Source organism: Oryctolagus cuniculus, chromosome 3 (genome assembly GCF_964237555.1).
Source record: "Oryctolagus cuniculus chromosome 3, mOryCun1.1, whole genome shotgun sequence".
NCBI classification, from domain to species: Eukaryota; Metazoa; Chordata; class Mammalia; order Lagomorpha; family Leporidae; genus Oryctolagus; species Oryctolagus cuniculus.
Window position 1 is genome coordinate 139,866,738 of NC_091434.1, and position 16,736 is coordinate 139,883,473.

General features: G+C 43.9%; 1 long non-coding RNA gene across 2 annotated transcripts in view; it reads right to left on the reverse strand.

Annotated features, from left to right (window-relative positions):
- Positions 1 to 16,736, reverse strand: part of LHFPL3 (LHFPL tetraspan subfamily member 3) — a 568,228-nt gene that overhangs the window by 333,676 nt on the left and 217,816 nt on the right. The gene's annotated exons all lie outside the window — the stretch shown is intronic.

The following is a 16,736-nucleotide window of genomic DNA, read 5'->3' on the forward strand; positions in this document are numbered from 1 at the left end:
AGGAGTCCATCTAGTGGTTCACTCTATAGATGGCTGCAATGGCTGGGGCTGGGCCAGGCCAAAGCCAGGATCCAGGAACTTCATCTGGGTGTCTTACATGGGTGTGGGGGTCCAAGTACTTGGGCAATCCTCTGTTGCTTTCCCAAGGCCACTAGCAGGGAGCTGGATTGGAAGTGGAGCAGCTGGGACATGAACCAGCATCCACATGGGATGCTGGTGTCACAAACTGAGGCTTTACCTGGTACATCTCAGTGTTGTCCATAGGGAAGAACTTTTTTTTCTTTTTAAATTCTCTTAAATTGGACAAATTTCATGTATTTCGTATATACAGTTTTCTAAACTTCTATTTAATAAATATAAATTTCCAAAGTACAGCTTATGGATTACAATGTCTCCCCCCCCATAACTTCCCTCCCACCCGCAACCCTCCCAGAGTTACACAGAGAAGGAGAGACAGAGAGAGAGAGATCTTTCATCCACTGGTTCACTCCCCAATCGGCCGCAACAGCCAGAGCTGTGCCGATCCAAAACCAGGATCCAGGATCCTCCTCCAGGTCTCCCATGCAGGTGCAGAGTCCCAAGGACTCAGGCTGTCCTCCACTACCTTCCCAGGCAACAGCAGAGAGCTGGATTGGAAGTGGAGCAGCCAGGACTCAAACTGGCACCCACATGGGATGCTGGCACTGCTGGTGGCGTCCTCACCCACTACACCACAGTGCTAGCCCCATATATACAGTTTTAAGAGCACACTGATACCTCCCACACACCCTCCTTCCTTCCCTCATCCCCATCTGCTCTTCTGCTTCTTTTATTTTTCTTTCAATTTTTGTAATGACATATTTTCAATTCACTTTATCATCACAAGCTTACCCCTCCACTAGATAAAGAATTCAACCACTTCCTCAAGACTATAGACAGGGCTGTAACAATAAGTAAATTTAAAAATGTCTTTTTTGCTCATGTAATAATTTTTGGGACTTGTTGGGACTGGCTTATTTCACTAAGCATAATGGTCTCCAATTGCATCTATTTTGTTGAGATTTTTTGATGACTGGATAAAGAAACTGTGGTATATATACACGAAGGGAAGAACTTTTTAAATGTGCTATCTCTACATCAAGAGTGACTGAATCTGGTGCCAGTGTTGTGACGTGGAGAGTAAAGCCACTGTATGCTATGCCAACATCCGATATGGGTGCTGGTTCATGTCCCAGCTGTTCCACTTCTGATCCAGCATTCTGCTAATGGCCTGGGAAAAGCAGCAGAGGATGGCCCAAGTACTTCGGCCCCTGCCACTCACATGGGAGATCAGATGAAGCTCCTGGCTCCTGGCTTTGGTCAGGCCCAGACTTGGCTGTATGGTCCTCTGGGGAGTGAACCAATGGATGGAAGATCTCTCCTTCTCTCTATGTAACTATGACTTTCAAATAAGGTAAATAAGTCTTTAAAAAAAACCCAAATGACTAAATCTTGGGGCTGGTATTGTGGCACAGTGGGTTAAGCCACAGCCTTTGACACACACATCCTATTTAGGTGTATTGTTCTTTTTCAAGTTCAACTCCCTGCTAATGCACCTGGGAAACCAGTGGAAGATGGTCCCATTACTTAGGAATCTGCTACCCACAAGGAAGACTCAAATGGAGTGTCAGGCTCCTGGCTTCAGGATGGCCCAGTTCCCATTACTGTTAGGGAGTGAATCAGTGAATGGAAGATCTCTTTCTGTCTCTTTTTCTTTCTCTGTAACTCTGCCTTTCAAGTAAATAAAATAATTCTTAAAAACAAAGATTGAGTTTGGGATATGATAGGCAAATCTGTAGCCCTAACTCAGATGTGTAAACATCATTCAGTAGAAGTAGAGGCAACAGAACTCTGAGTTTGGTGCTATGGACACAGATGTTAAGTGAAACATCAAGGTATGTGTAAATCCCAATTCTGCCAGCTATGTGACCTTGGATGGGTTACTTCATTTCTATTCTTCACTTTTTGATTTTTTAAAATAAGAGTAGCCACATCATGGGATTGTTGAGAAGATCAAATGAGATATTATTCATAAGTATGCTGCACAATGCCCGACCCTTCACATACCAAATGGCAGCTGTTGCTCTTGGGGGTTTTCTGTGTCAGAAATACAAGGATCAGGTAATGAAACTCCAGCTATTATCCATTCAGGCTGCTATAACAGAATAACCTGGACAACTGCTTTAAAAACAGCAGAAATTTACTTCTCACAGTTCTGGAATCTGGGAAGTCTGAGAGCAAGGTGCAGGTTGATTCAGGGTGTGGTGTGGGCCTGCATCCTGTGTCATAGATTACAGTCTTGCTGAGTCCTCCCATGATGAAAGAGGCGCAGGAGCTTTCTGGGATCTCTTTTATAAAGGCAATAATTCAATTCATGAGGGCTCCCCCACCGTTTTAAAAAGATTTATTTATTTATGTGAGAGGCAGAGTGACAGAGAAAGGGAGAGACACAGAGATCTTCAGTCTGCTGGTTCACCATCCAAATGGCTGCAATGGCTGGATCTGGGCCGATCTAAAGCCAGGAGCTTGATCCAGGTCTCCCATGCAGGTGCAGGTTCCCAAGCACTTGGGCCATCTTCCACTGCTTTCCCAGGCCATCAGCAGAGAGCTGGATCAGAAGAGGAGCAGCATATGGGATGCTCGTGACACAGGTGGAAGCTTAGCTTACTATGCCACAGTGCTGGACACTGGATAATTATCTTTTTAAATAATTAAGAATACAGGATCAGAAAGGGATATATCAATGAAATAATATTATTGTTACCCTTCTCCTAGATGAAGAAAGTAGAAAGTAATTGAGATTAGAAAGAGCATGCCAAAACAAACAAAAAGGAAAAGCAAAACAAAAACCCAAATGGCCCTGCAAGCAAAAATACTGAGCTGTTTGTCAAAATGAAAGACAAGGCTGATTCCTGGTCCAGATTGATGGGCTCTATAAGGCTGTGTGCAAAAGCTCAGGACTTGTTTATTGATAAATTGTCATCAGCCAGAGAAAGTCACGTCATAAGGAATCTTGGGTATCACGTGGGAAGGACTTTAGGGCAGACAGCATGCGTGAATGCTTGGAGAGAGAATAAATCAGAATGAATACCTGACCCATGTTCATTCACGTTCTCAAGGCCAACACCTGTACCCCTGGCCTAGCCAGACAACAGGTCTTGGGAGAGGAAGATTCCTCCAGGCCTGAGCTAATTAAGGGCCAGTGTTTACTTCTCAGCATGTAATATCAATAACAGCTGGGATGTTAGTATGGCAACAGAGGGGACCTGCTTAGTTCTAGGGTATGAAGGGATCTCAATATCAATATTCTGTGGTTTTATTTATAGATTGCCTAAAGGTTCCTGAGGAATGTGATGTAAATCAGTAAGGCACAGCAAAAGAAAAGTTCAAGAGAATTTAGATCCAGGTGAGTTGAAACTGCTTGCATTTTACATTCATATTACTAAATTCACCAGGCCCAGGGGCAGTTTCACATCCAACCACAACAGTGAGAGCCATTTTTTTTTCTCCAAGTGCCCAGAGCTTCGGAAGGTGGTAAGTAGTCTCAAGCCATTCCCTTCTCCCATGTTAGGTAACAAAAGAAGGGCCAAACCCTATCTAGGTTTAAGATGTGGCCTCTTTTATAATTTTATATGAAAATGCACAGAAAAGTGGGAAATCAGGAGAGAAGAGACTGCTTTGCATCTTGCAGCACAGTCTCTGTAGCTGCCTTCTTTCCTGAGTTACTACCTGAAGGCCAAGCTCCAGCTTCAGTTCAAAGGCTGTGAACTCCATGAGTGTGAAATATTTCTGTTGGGCACAGTTATTGCCAAGCATCTGTAAAATCAAGATCTGGACTCTGCTGTTAGGTTCAAGATCAAAACAACATGGTGGACAGCTGCAGTTTGCACAGCTGGAGGGTGGTGAGGCACCTTACGTTAGGTAAGGTAAGGTAAGACATAACTGCTCATACGCTTTACATTGTTATTAGCTGTGCCAAGGGGAAATTCAGCATGGTGAGAAATCCAGAGCTACTGAAAGGTGCAACCAGTATCTGAACTCACGAGCCTAATTCTTTATATTTTCAGATTTCAAAAATCCAGATTAAAGATAGGAACACTGAGAGGTTTTCTCCATTGGAAATTCATTTGATTATAATCATCAAGCTCAAAGAACTGCTCACTTCAAAGTATTTGCATTATAAAATCTACATAAGCACAAATTTCATACAGGTAGTATAGATACTGCCAAGAGTGTGGTATGTTCCTTTTAAGGCTCCAATCCTAATTTAAATCTTTATTCCTTGACTTAAAAACAATGATGGGGGCAGGTATTGGGCAAGCAGTTAAGACACATGTTGGGACACCTGCTTCCCATATTGGAATGCCTGGGTTTGTGTCCAGATTCTGATTCCAACTTCCTGCAAGTGCAGACCCTGGGAGACAGCAGGTGATGGGTCTAGTACCTGGGTCCCTGCCACCCATATGGAAGACTGTACTGAGTTCTGGGCTCCTGGCTTCATCCTGGCCCAACCCTGGATGTTGCAAGCTATTTGGTAGTGAATCAGAGGATGAAAAATCTCTTTGTCTGCTTCTCTCTGATTTCCAAATAAAAATCGATAAGTACAAATCTGAAAATAATACAAGCAATAGTGAATCCTATACATGATTTTCCTGAGGGCAGGAAGAAATGCCTTCCCATTCCTACCCCACCCCTAGGAACCCCAGATCCTCACAGCACTCTGTGTCATGTCTCAGGCAGGTTGCAAGATGTCAAACAGCCCAAATACATAGCCTCAAAATCCAGTGAGCACCGACTAATCAGGAGGAAATTGCTATAGTACTAAATCAAAAAGTGAACAATCAGAGCCAGCTTTGGAAACAATGACCATTTTAAAGACTCTTGTGTTAATGGGAAAGATACAAAAGAAAAGAATGAGATTTGCAGCTTATGAAGATAACTAGGCCTCCTAAGGGACAACACTAAATCATTTTCTTCTAATTCTATGCAACTCTTTCCTACTTAGCTACTTGAAATATTTTGCATTTTTATTAGCCCAACTTACCAAGGAAAGCAAATGAAAAAGTCCCGTGACGCTGGGGAGAGAAGGAACAGGAGAGAAGAAACAACAACAAAAACCAGAAGGAAGAGAAACATAGCCATTCCTTTTTTGGAGAGACTGGTGCCAGGCTTTCTTGGAGCTCATGGTTCTAACCTCTGTCTGAACCTGGCCTCTCAGCGCTGGTCTTCTACCAGTGTTTATTCTCTCACATCTTAATGGCTTGGTTGCAGTCTCTTTGGTTCTATTGTGGGCTACCTTACACCCTGTGGCTTTTAAAACCTATGGCACTGATGTTGGTGGGGTTTTTCAGACTAGGAAACTGAGGCATAGAGGAATCAGGCATTCAGCTAGTGGAGAGTAAAGCTGGGATTCAAACACATCCTATTTCCTCGAAGAAGAGCCAACAAGTTTTAAGGCTTATCATTTAAGGTAGTACTCCACAGAATCAGGTAGGAGGCACCATCTGGGAAACTGAAGGGTTTGGGGCAGGAGGTGGCTGAGAAGCAGAGTGCATCATGCAAGAGGCAAGCAGCCGGGTGGACAAATACTGAGAATAGTATTTCCTGGGATAGTGATGAGCTTTAAAAGCATCTTGCTGCAGTGGGCGCTGTGGTGCTGTGGTGCTGTGGTGCTGTGGGTTAAGCTGCTGCTTGGGATGCCCGCATCCCATATCAGGGTGCCAGTTTGAGTCCTGGCTCCCCTGCTCCCTATTTAGCATACTGCTAATGCACCTTGGAAGGCAGCAGATGAGGGTCCAAGTGCTTGGGCCTCTGATACCCGTGGATGGAGGTCTGGCTTCTGGCTTCAGCCTGTTCCAGACCTAGCAGTTGCATTTGGGGAATGCATCAGTGGATAGAAGATCTCCCCCCCCCCCACCCCCGTGTGTGTGTGTGTGTGTGTGTGTGTGTGTGAACAAGGCCAAGGGTTGGGCCACCAACCTTATTCTAGTCTATTAAGAGATGTTCTGATTAGGGCCTTGTGTCATGCAGTCTGTGGAAAGGTCAATGCCCGTAGCTGAGCTAAATATAACCTGGTGAGAGAGACAGCAAGGAGGGCTCTGGAAAATTTTGAGAGGCTTTCATCCCATTTGCAAGATAAGGACATTTTCTGAAGGGATTTTGTGTTCTTCTTCACGAAGTATGTGACTGAGAGAAAAGGAGTATCAAATTTGACAAGGATTTCTTGTACACATAGCTTTAAAGGGAAACCTATTTCTTACTGTTTAGAAAAATCATAAAAACATTGCTGTGTTTCTTTGTGCTATCTGTTATCTATGGAACCTCAATCATTTTCATGGGTTTCAATTGGGCTGGCAATTCTATGCTGCTGAGAACAGAGGTCGAGGTCAGTGTGACCTTTCTTTCTTTTTTTTTTTTTTTTTTTTTTTTTGACAGGCAGAGTTAGACAGTGAGAGAGAGAGATAGAGAGAAAGGTCTTCCTTTTTCCGTTGGTTCACCCCCCAAGTGGTCGCCACGGCCGGTGCATTGCGGCCAGCGTGCTGTGCCTATCTGAAGCCAGAAGCCAGGTGCTTCCTCCTGGTCTCCCATGTGGGTGCAGGGCCCAAGGACCTGGGCCATCCTCCACTGCCTTTCCGGGCCACAGCAGAGAGCTGGACTGGAAGAGGAGCAACCAGGACAGAACTGGCACCCCAACCGGGACTAGAACCCAGGGTGCCGGCGCCACAGGCGGAGGATTAACCTAGTGAGCCGCGGCGCTGGCCCAGTGTGACCTTTCTAACACACAGCTGACCAGGACTCTGATGCTGAGACCCCAGAGATTCATGCTGACCTTTGGGAGAAGGTTCAAGCCCCTTTGCTGTGCAACCAAGGCTCTTCATTTTCTGACTCACACTTGTGCTTCCAGGTCCTTCTCCACCGTTTTCCTCCTACTTACTCTGTGGTGCTTCAAATGATCCATGATGTAACTGTGTGCCTTTGGACAGAGTACCCTGTACTTTCCTCAGCCCTCCTAATCACACCAGCACTCACAGACCTTTTCCATCTTCTGTGTCTCTTGCCAGGGCAAAAATGATTGCTGGAATGGTTAATTTTCTGTGTCAACTTAGCTGGACTAGGGGCCCCCAATATCTGGATTTTCCATGAAGGTGTTTTTGTGGATGAGATGAATGCTTGGCAGGTGGACTTTGATGCAGCAGACTGTACTCTCTAATGTGCTGGCCCCATCCCCTCAGTTGCATGCCTCTGTGGAATGAAGGCTGAGCTCCCTGAGCAAGAAGGAATTCTGCCAGCAGGTTGCCTTTGCATTTAGGCCACGACACTGGCTCTTTCTTGGGTCTCCAGCATGCTGGCCCACTCTGCAGATCTTGGACATGCTAGCCTTCACAGTGATGTGAGCCGTTTCCTTAAAGTAAGTCAATCTGTCTCTGCACATACATCCTGTGAGTTTCATTTCTCTAGAGAACCTTCATGGAATTGCCCTTCCCAATGGCCTCTGCTGTATCTTTTACACCTGCATATCTAGTGTATTACTATTTAACACCTCTGTCCTTCTTCTCTAAGCTCCAGGAAGGCAGGGTTCCTGTCACTTGATCATCGATGCACCCCAGTGCCCACCTAGCACAGTGACCATCCAACATGAGAAGCTGACCCATAAATAAGCAGGGTCCTCAGAAGGAAATGAGAATACAGAAGTTAAGGAAAAGTCTCTTGTTTTGCAGTAGACATCTTGGGAAGATTACTCAAAGCTGTTATAATTTTTGTTCTCTGATCTCTCTTCCTCCCCATTATCTGTCAACTACAAGTGCAAAATCTTGATAGCAATGTTCATGTGGGTTCCCACCATCCCAACACCTATTTTGGGAAGGGAAAGTGCATATCAAGTTATATTACACTGTATTTATCATCGTGTGCATGTGTGTGTATGTGTGTGTGTGTATGTGTTCCAAAAAGATACTAGACTACTGACTCCTCCAGGCCTATCTTAATCAATTATGATGATTTGTACCAAGACATACTGTTTACCATGTTTATAGCACTGAAGAATGCCAATAACATTTCCAGTTACATTTTATGCCATTTTGCATGGCAGGAGACTCATTTCCACAAAATCACTCTCATCAAGACTCCTCAGGTCTCCTGGACTAATTTCCGACTCATTCCCTTACACTGAGCTGAGCTCAATGACGGAAAATCACATTTAATGTTCCTTCTAGCACTCCTCTTCAAGAACTCTGTAATGCTGTAGCTGAAAGTAGCCTTTGGAGCTGACTTCCTCGGTTTAAAACCTAGCCCTGTCACATGCTAGCTGTGTAACCCTGGGCCATTTACTTAACTATTCTGTGTTTTAATGAGAAGTTGGCACCATGACAGAATCTACTTTACAGACTGTAATGAGAAGTAAGTAAATTTAAATATAAATATACATAACATATAGGGCTTAATGCATAAATTATATATATTCATATATATGTGAATATATTATAAGGATAAAGACTGAAAATGATGTACTATTGGTCTCTCTCCTGATCCAGAATCTTCAACATCACAGTAGGATTATTGTACCAAGCATGGGCTGTCATATTAGTGTTGTTTTGTTTTTGTTTTTGTTTTTTTGCCAGGCAGAGTTAGACAGTGAGAGAGAGAGAGACAGAGAGAGTTATAGACAGTGAGAGAGAGACAGAGAGAAAGGTCTTCCTTCCATTGGATCACTCCCCTAATGGCTGCCACGGCCGGCACTGCGCTGATCCGAAGCCAGGAGCCAGGTGCTTCCTCCTGGTCTCCCATGCGGATGCAGGGCCCAAGCACTTGGGCCATCCTCCGCTGCCCTCCCAGGCCACAGCAGAGAGCTGGACTGAAAGATGAGCAACCGGGACTAGTACCCGGTGCCCCAACCGGGACTAGAACCCCGGGGTGCCGGCGCCGCAGGCAGAGGATTGGCCAAATGAGCCACGGCACCAGCCCTGCAATATTAGTTTTTTAAGAGTTATTTATTTATTTGAAAGGCAAAGTGATATAAAAAGAGGATGAAGGGGGCTGGTGCTGTGGCACAGAAGATGAAGCCTCCACCTGCAGTGCTGGTATCTCTTATAGGTACAGATTGGAGTCCTGGCTGCTCCACTTCCTATCCAGCTGTCTGCTAATGTGCCTGGGAAAGCAGTGGAAGATGGCCCAAGTGCTTGGGCCCCTGCACCCACATGGGAAACTTGGAAGAGCTCCTGGCTCATGGTATTGGATTGGCCCAGCTCCAGCCATTGAGGCCATTTGGAAGATTCTCTCTCTTTCTCTCTCTCTCCTGTCTCCTTCCTTTTCCTTCTCCCCTTTTATCTAAAAAAATACAAAACAATTAAGATGTACAATTATTAATTCAATTCTCTGAAAAAAAGAAAGAGTGGAGTGAGACAGAGATCTTTCTTCTGCTGGTTTAGTTCTCAAATGGCTGAACAGCCAGGGCTACACCAGGCTGAAGCCAGGAGCTGTTGTGGTTTCCCACATGTGTGGTGGGAACCCAAGCCCCTGGACCATCTTGCAGTGCCTTCCCAGGCTCATTAGCAGGGAGACACACATCAGGAGCACAGCAGCTGAGACTGGAAGCAATGCTCTGATATGGAATGCATTGCACTGCAATGAAGGCCTTACTGTACTTTTTGAATCAAATTTCTTAACTCCTTTCTCTACTAGTGTATTGGACTCCTTCACTGTTTCCTATACATATCTGATTAATTCCCATCTCAACATCTAGTGGTGCCTTTCCTCCTTGAGTCCAACTATTGAATGTTTTGAAGTTGAAGTCGAGTCCAGTTTTTGCAAATACTACTTGACTCACTCTGACTTCTGTACTAAGTGTTCCTTAAGGACTACACAATGCACTCAGATTTAAAATAAGAGTCCTGAACTGTGGTTATGTTTTTTTCTCTCCCTTTCTATTTTATTGATCTTCACATCCTTAACTGACGTGTAACACTGTACATATGTATGGGGTACCATGTGATGCTTCAGTACATGCATACATTTTGTAATGTTCAAATAATGGTAAGCATAGCTATCGCCCCCAAAACTGATTATTTCTTTATGGTGAAAACATTCAAGTCCTTCCATGGTCATATTTTGTGTATGTGTGTGTAGGCAGCCAAACTGGAGGGTCCTTGAAGATGGGAAAAATGACAGCTGCCCTTGGGCTGGTACTGGGTTGGCTCACATCACTAGTGCACTGGTTGGCCAAGAACTATTGCTTTGAGTCTCTCATAGAAAGTCATAGAAAGGAATGTGATGATCTCCTTCCTGCCACTCACCTGGTTGCTTGCCAATCTAAGCTTGGACACACTTTATCTTTCCTTGGACATCTTTCTTATTTGGACACTCAAAGAAGATATTTTTCCCCAGCAAACAGTTACAGATGAAATATTATAATTGCATTACATCTAATTTAAAAATCACACTTAAAAATACCATTTGGGTTGTAGATAGATAATACAGTGATGCTTACTTGACCCCTCCATTCTCTGTTTTTCCATTCTTATTTTCATTTTATTTAATACCAAAATATTTTTGAGCATATGTACACACACCCAACTGGAAAACAAATGTTTAACATAAGAGAAATCCAAGGCTGAGAGGAAAACTGCATTAATTATTTGAAAGAAATTTAAGGTTTGGTAATATCAGTCTCAGGAATTGCTTCATATTTGGTTTAAATGCAGAATTAAAATACTGATCAGGATGAAACAACACTTTAACTGTGTTGGGCTCCTAATCTTTAAGTATTAGTTAATTATGCACAATATCATATTTACTTAGATGCATTTTATACATCTGAAGATCATGTTGCCTTATATCACTTTTTCTAGACTTGGAGCAGCTGAGTTTTAACTTGTACTTGACAACATTTACTGTAAGAGCACATGGAAATTTTTTTTCTAAAAACTTGGAGATATAGCTTATTGTAATGTTATTTATCATTGGATTATTTGATATAAATGAAAACAGAAGACAGCTGGCCCAAATGTTCCACTCAAAAGCTTATCTATGTCCTGGAACTTGGAATGATGCACATCTCTATTTGATTTCTCCTACTCTTCCTTCTATCCTGTGCTGTGAGATAGGGCCATGGAGTGGCAGGTAGATAGGCTGTTGGGAAGTTTTCTAAACTTGGGAATGGGATGCAGAAACACGGCCATCCAGAGAGCTAGAGAACCTTGTCTACTTTTACCTTGATCAGAAACCATGACTGATTTCAAGAGGCTATCCATGAAAACTGCTTCCAGATTCAAGAGACAACCTTGAAGGATCACTCTAGAACCATATCACTATTGATCATTCTCTATAATTCTCATGTCCCCAAGCCCAGGCTCCAAACCTTGAAAACACGTCATTTAAAAAGGACTGCCCTATATCCTGCCAGTATTTTGAAGTAATCAAGGCAACTATCTCTTCTGCTAAGTGATGAATTAATTCTACCTGGAAGCAGGGGATTCATTAGCATCGATTATATGTATTTAAAACCATCATTTGTTGACTTCTTGATAACTTATATGCCATAAACTCTTTTTTCAAAAGTTCACGAAAAATGTGTATTATGAAAAAAACTATATTTTAATACTATTTTCCCCAACATTTTGAAGTGCCTTCCTTTAGTCTCCATGTTTGACTTTTAAAAGTTGCCTGAAATATAGATTGTGCCATAAATCTTACATTTTTATCTTGTATGCCCTCAACTACTGTGAGAGATAGGCACAGATGACCACTCTCACTTTGTAGAGGAGAAAAGCGAAGCTCAGAGTAATGACCTAGGCCACGAAGCTTCCAGGCATCAGAACCCAGCCCTCCAGATCCAAAACAAGAACTCTCCCAATTCAGTCGTGTGGCCTCTGGCAGATCCAAACATGTATTCTAGGTGATGAGCTCTCTATACAGTTTTCTAGAGCTGCAGTGAATTTTTAATTCAACATGCTTTTAAGAATATTAGCTGTGTGCCAATCTACCCTGCAGTGAGAGAAATTGACATCATCACTTTGCTACAAGGAGGGACCATTCATTAAGACAGCAGTGCTCAGATCAGTTATCCGTTTCATTATCTCACTTTTTTTTAATACCTTTTTATCTTTGTCCCCACTAAGTCACCTTTGCTATTCAGTCTTATGAACCTTCACTATATAGTATATGGTTAAGAAGTAGCTGTCCAGAAGACTCGGCTACCTACCAAGGGATTTGCAAAGATAAATTAATTCCCTGATCCAAAGGTGCTAGATAAAATATTTTGTGATGGATTCATGTATTTCCAGTAGAATATACAATTAAACACAAACTACAAATGGGGTGTTATATCAAATTCCATGGCTGTTTCCTGGGGCTATTTCCTTCAAAGTCAGGCTACAAACAGCATGTATCCACCCTAGAGTCATTAAATAAATTCTTAGCAGAAATTTAGTTAAAAGATTAATGTCATTATGCCACATTGCTCACTAGCTCAGAACCAGCCTTTGAACCCAAAATTGGGTTTGCTAATGACAGGCCCAAATTTTCCTCCTTTGTATTATTATTATTATTATTATTTTATTGTTATTATTATTAGCATTCCTGGTAATTTTGGTCAACTCTCTTTTGAAAGATTTTTAGCTCATAGTGAGCTCATAGGCAGCTAAAAATCATGGCTGTCTGAAAACGCTCACACAAGCTGATAAAGAAAGGAAAAACGCCCTCCTGTTTTGTGCGGATCGAAGACGCCTGGCTGAGGTGACCTCTTGTGCTACAGCTGGGAGCAGGCCTGGTGGAGGCAGGAGGCTGACCCACAAAGCCGGGCAGGGCAGTTTCTCTGCTCTTGGGCGTCACACACAGATTTGCTGAAGCAGCAAGCTTCTGTCTATGGGAGCCGCTGGAGGGTGGGTGGAACGGAAGGATGTAAATGACTAAGCTCAGTGCCTCACAGGAGCATCGGGAGGGGCAGCCACAGCAACCGGAGGGAAGGTGGTGACGTGCACGGTTCTCTATTGGAGCCAACCAGAACAAATTCACCTTGGGGAAAGCCCATGGGGGATTAGAGCCGTTCCGCAGACTGCACTCTGGGCCAGCAGGCGAAAGCGGCTGCTGAGCTGACTGGCAACAAGATTTCGCTAGTCCCCGGAGACCAGTACTAGGCGAACGTGAGAATCGGGAGTGATTCTGGGGGATTGGCAGGGGTGTGCATTAGAGAGGAGGTTCAGACAGGCCCTTCACGGGTATGGAATCAGGGAGCCACTCTGGCCTGCTGCCGTTGTGGGAGGTTTGGTGACAAATGAAGCCAGAGAAAGATGAGAATGAAAGGTGGTGATTCTGAAGGAGGCTCGCTTTTCTAGGAATAAGAAATGGCAATGATTTGCATAGTATTCCATTGGCCTTAATCAAATCCAGGAAGGAACTGTGCAACTTTAAAAGGTAGAAAATTACTCAAGAGCCACAAAGAGCCATAAAGCCTTGAATTCAAGTGGAGACAAGGCAGCATCCACGTTGATCTAAATCCCATTGGACAAAGCATCAGGTTTTCTATAATGCACCCAGTCTAGATGTCCTGAATTTGAGGCTTAAAGATAGTGTCCTCAGTTAAGCTGGACATTTTCCCAAAAACTTAGCAGATAGATATGGATATAGATAGAGATACCTATAGATATAGATATATAGATATATAGATACAGATTTGTTTCCCTGGAGTCTGCCTTTAAAAGCTCTACTTCTGGTGAGGGGCCAGAAGAGAACTTGTAATTTTAAACAACTGCACACTTTTTTTCTCCTGTGCCATTTTCCATGTATTCTATAAAAGTGCATGCCTGTTCCTCAGGAGTAATGGAGTAATCTTCGCAGATACTTGGAGATGCACCGTGTGGAGGACTGCGTGGAGGGGAACTGACCTGGGGGGTGGGCTATTTCTGTCCTTATCAAGAGACCCCAGCACAGATGCTGTGCTGCCCTTGCCCGTTATTTCTCAGCTGATTGTCCTGGAAGTGATGCAGAGAGAAATGACTGCAGGGCTTGGGGTTAATGGGAAAAGAAAATGTTCCATTTCTAAGGGAGAGGGCAACAGATGTCCCATCAAAATGCATCTTACCCTATAATACTCCAAATTTCTGTCTTCGAGAAGGCAAATGACAATCTTGTGATCGTCTGTCTAATCACCACTTGGTACATGAAGTGCCTTGTGCTGCATGGTTAGCTTATATCCTGAGATGGCAATGGGGCCATCCGGATTTCCCCAGAAACTTATAACTGTGACTTTACTATTCAAATGAATTTTGTTCTCTAAAAATGGCATATTAAAATTCACTGGAAGAATTACTGAAAAGACTGAAATTCCAGTTACGCATGATGTTTTATGACCCAAGCATTTAAATTAAAATTGCACTGATTTCCAATTGCTCTCAGTGGCTCCTGGGTCAGCTAGAATTAAAATCAGGCACCTACTTTTGTGGGCAGAATGGATTGAAAACTCCTCATACCAAGTATTTTTTTAAAGGGCCCTTGCAATGGGCAAAAGGAAGCGACATCTGCTGTGCTCTCATTGTCCTTGTGGGAGGTGGCTCTGGCCTCCCACCTGGGACAGGTATATCTGAGAAGAGGGAGAAGGTAATTCTTTGTGGAGACCAGATTCCATGCTGGGGAAGGAGGAGCAACAGCATTAGTTAGCAAGGGCATAATCTGCACAGACATCACTCAGGAAGTCTTACAAAGCAGCCCCAGTCTTCTTATAGAAGCCCTCACCCTACCCCCATCAGAAGATGAAACCATTCTCTGGCTGCATCAAGACAATTCTAATAAGTGGAGGGCTTGAACTTCACTAGTTGCACTGCCTGTCTTGCTTAGGGATGTAATACCTGAGTGATATAAGGAGTGGAAACATGTTTAGGACTAGGTCTCCACGGCCTGATCCTGGAACCACAGCTCCAACAAGTTGGGCCACCTCTGGATTTAGCCTGCCATCACTGCTTCTCTCCTGGCACTTCTGCTTCCCAGGAAGGAAAGCCCTGTGAAACAGGCCCTTCTCTGCACATCATCTCTCTCAGTCTCCCTGAAGCCCTGCATGGAAATGCCCCCTTCTTGCTTCAAATATTCTCCTCTCCTGGATGCTTCATCATCTCCTGATTTGCCTCTTACCTTTTAGCCCCGGTTTTTCCATCCTCCTCCTCCCTGGATTCTCCTTTTTTAAATATTTATTTATTTATTTGAGAGGCAGAGTTACAGAGAGAAAGGTCTTCCAGCCGCTGATTCACTCTCCAGATAGCCACAACGGCTGCAGCTGGGCTGACCCGATCCATAGCCAGGAGCCAGGGGCTTATTCCAGGTCTCTCACATGGGTGCAGGGGCCCAAGCACTTGGGCCATCTCCCACTGCTTTCCCAGGCCATAGCAGGGGGCTGGGATCAGAAGAGGAGCAGCCAGGTCTTGAACCAGCACCCATATGGGATGCTGGCACCGCAGGCAGTGGCTTTACCCGCTATGCCACAGCGCCGGCCCCTAGGCTTCTTCTTTAATGACCTATAATTGTTGGTGTTCTCTTGGGCTTTGTCCTGGGCTCCTTTCTCTTCTTTGTTAGGCTTTTTCCCTAGGGGACCCCATTAATTCCTATGGTTTTGAAATACCTCCAAGAATTATTTAGATGACTCTTACATTTAAAGAAAACACTTCCATCACGTTTATTCATTAACATGTACTGCTGAGTTGCAGCACAGCAACACACAGCTCTATTATTGTGAGCGACAACCTTAGTATCCTGGTCCTACACTTAAGAATCCTTTTCAGTGATCTCACTCCATCCCCTCACATTGCCAATATGTCAGCAGCCCTCTAGACTCATTTCTGCATTATATTTCACATGTTCCCTTTCTTTCTCCATGGTCAAAATCTTACTCAAAGTCTGAAACACCTTGTGCATAGCGGGAGAAATTACCCTCTTATTTGACCTTCCTATGTCTGGGGAATACCGAATCCAATTCACTGTTCAGACAGAGTGATGGTGGAAGCCATCCACTCAATGTGTATCATTTGGTATCTGCTAGTGCCCAGTGCTGAGGATAGAAACTGGACTCACATTGTCCTTGCTCTCAACTGGTTTACATTTTAGGGGAAGAGACAGAAAGTGGGTTGCTTAGGTGATGGGTGGTAAAGGTGATGGTGGGATATGCTCAGGTGCCATGGGAACACCTGGGAAGGGCACCCATCTCAGCCTTGGAGGGGGGGGTCAAAGTAGCTTTCTCTTTGGAAGTGAACTTTGGAATAGGAAGAAGAGGGTGTGTGTGTTTGTATGTGTGTAGTAAATAAGCACATACATAATGAAGTGTGGAAGTGATCGTGCTTCATTTGGAATCACCACATGAGATAATGCCACAAGAACTCAGGAAGCCTCCTCTGGCTGCAGCTTGGAGAAGGCATAAGAACTAGATAATGGTGGCTTCAAACTCAGTGGCCGTGGGGATGGACAGAAGTGGGATCATCGGTAACTAAAGTCATGGTGAGTGATCCAATGGGACAGGACTAAGCTCACATTTGGCCTTGGCTACTAATTGGAAGCCAATCCCTACCTTCCCTGGCTAGAGTCTCCTCATCTGTAAGAGAGAAATAATAATAACAAAACCCTGAGAATTGTTCTGTGTGTTGTAAGAATGAGCCTACCCACTAGATGCCAGTAAACTTGAACCTCAGTCATGACAAATGGAAATGTCCCTAACCATTTCCAGAACATTGCCGTATGTTCAGAAT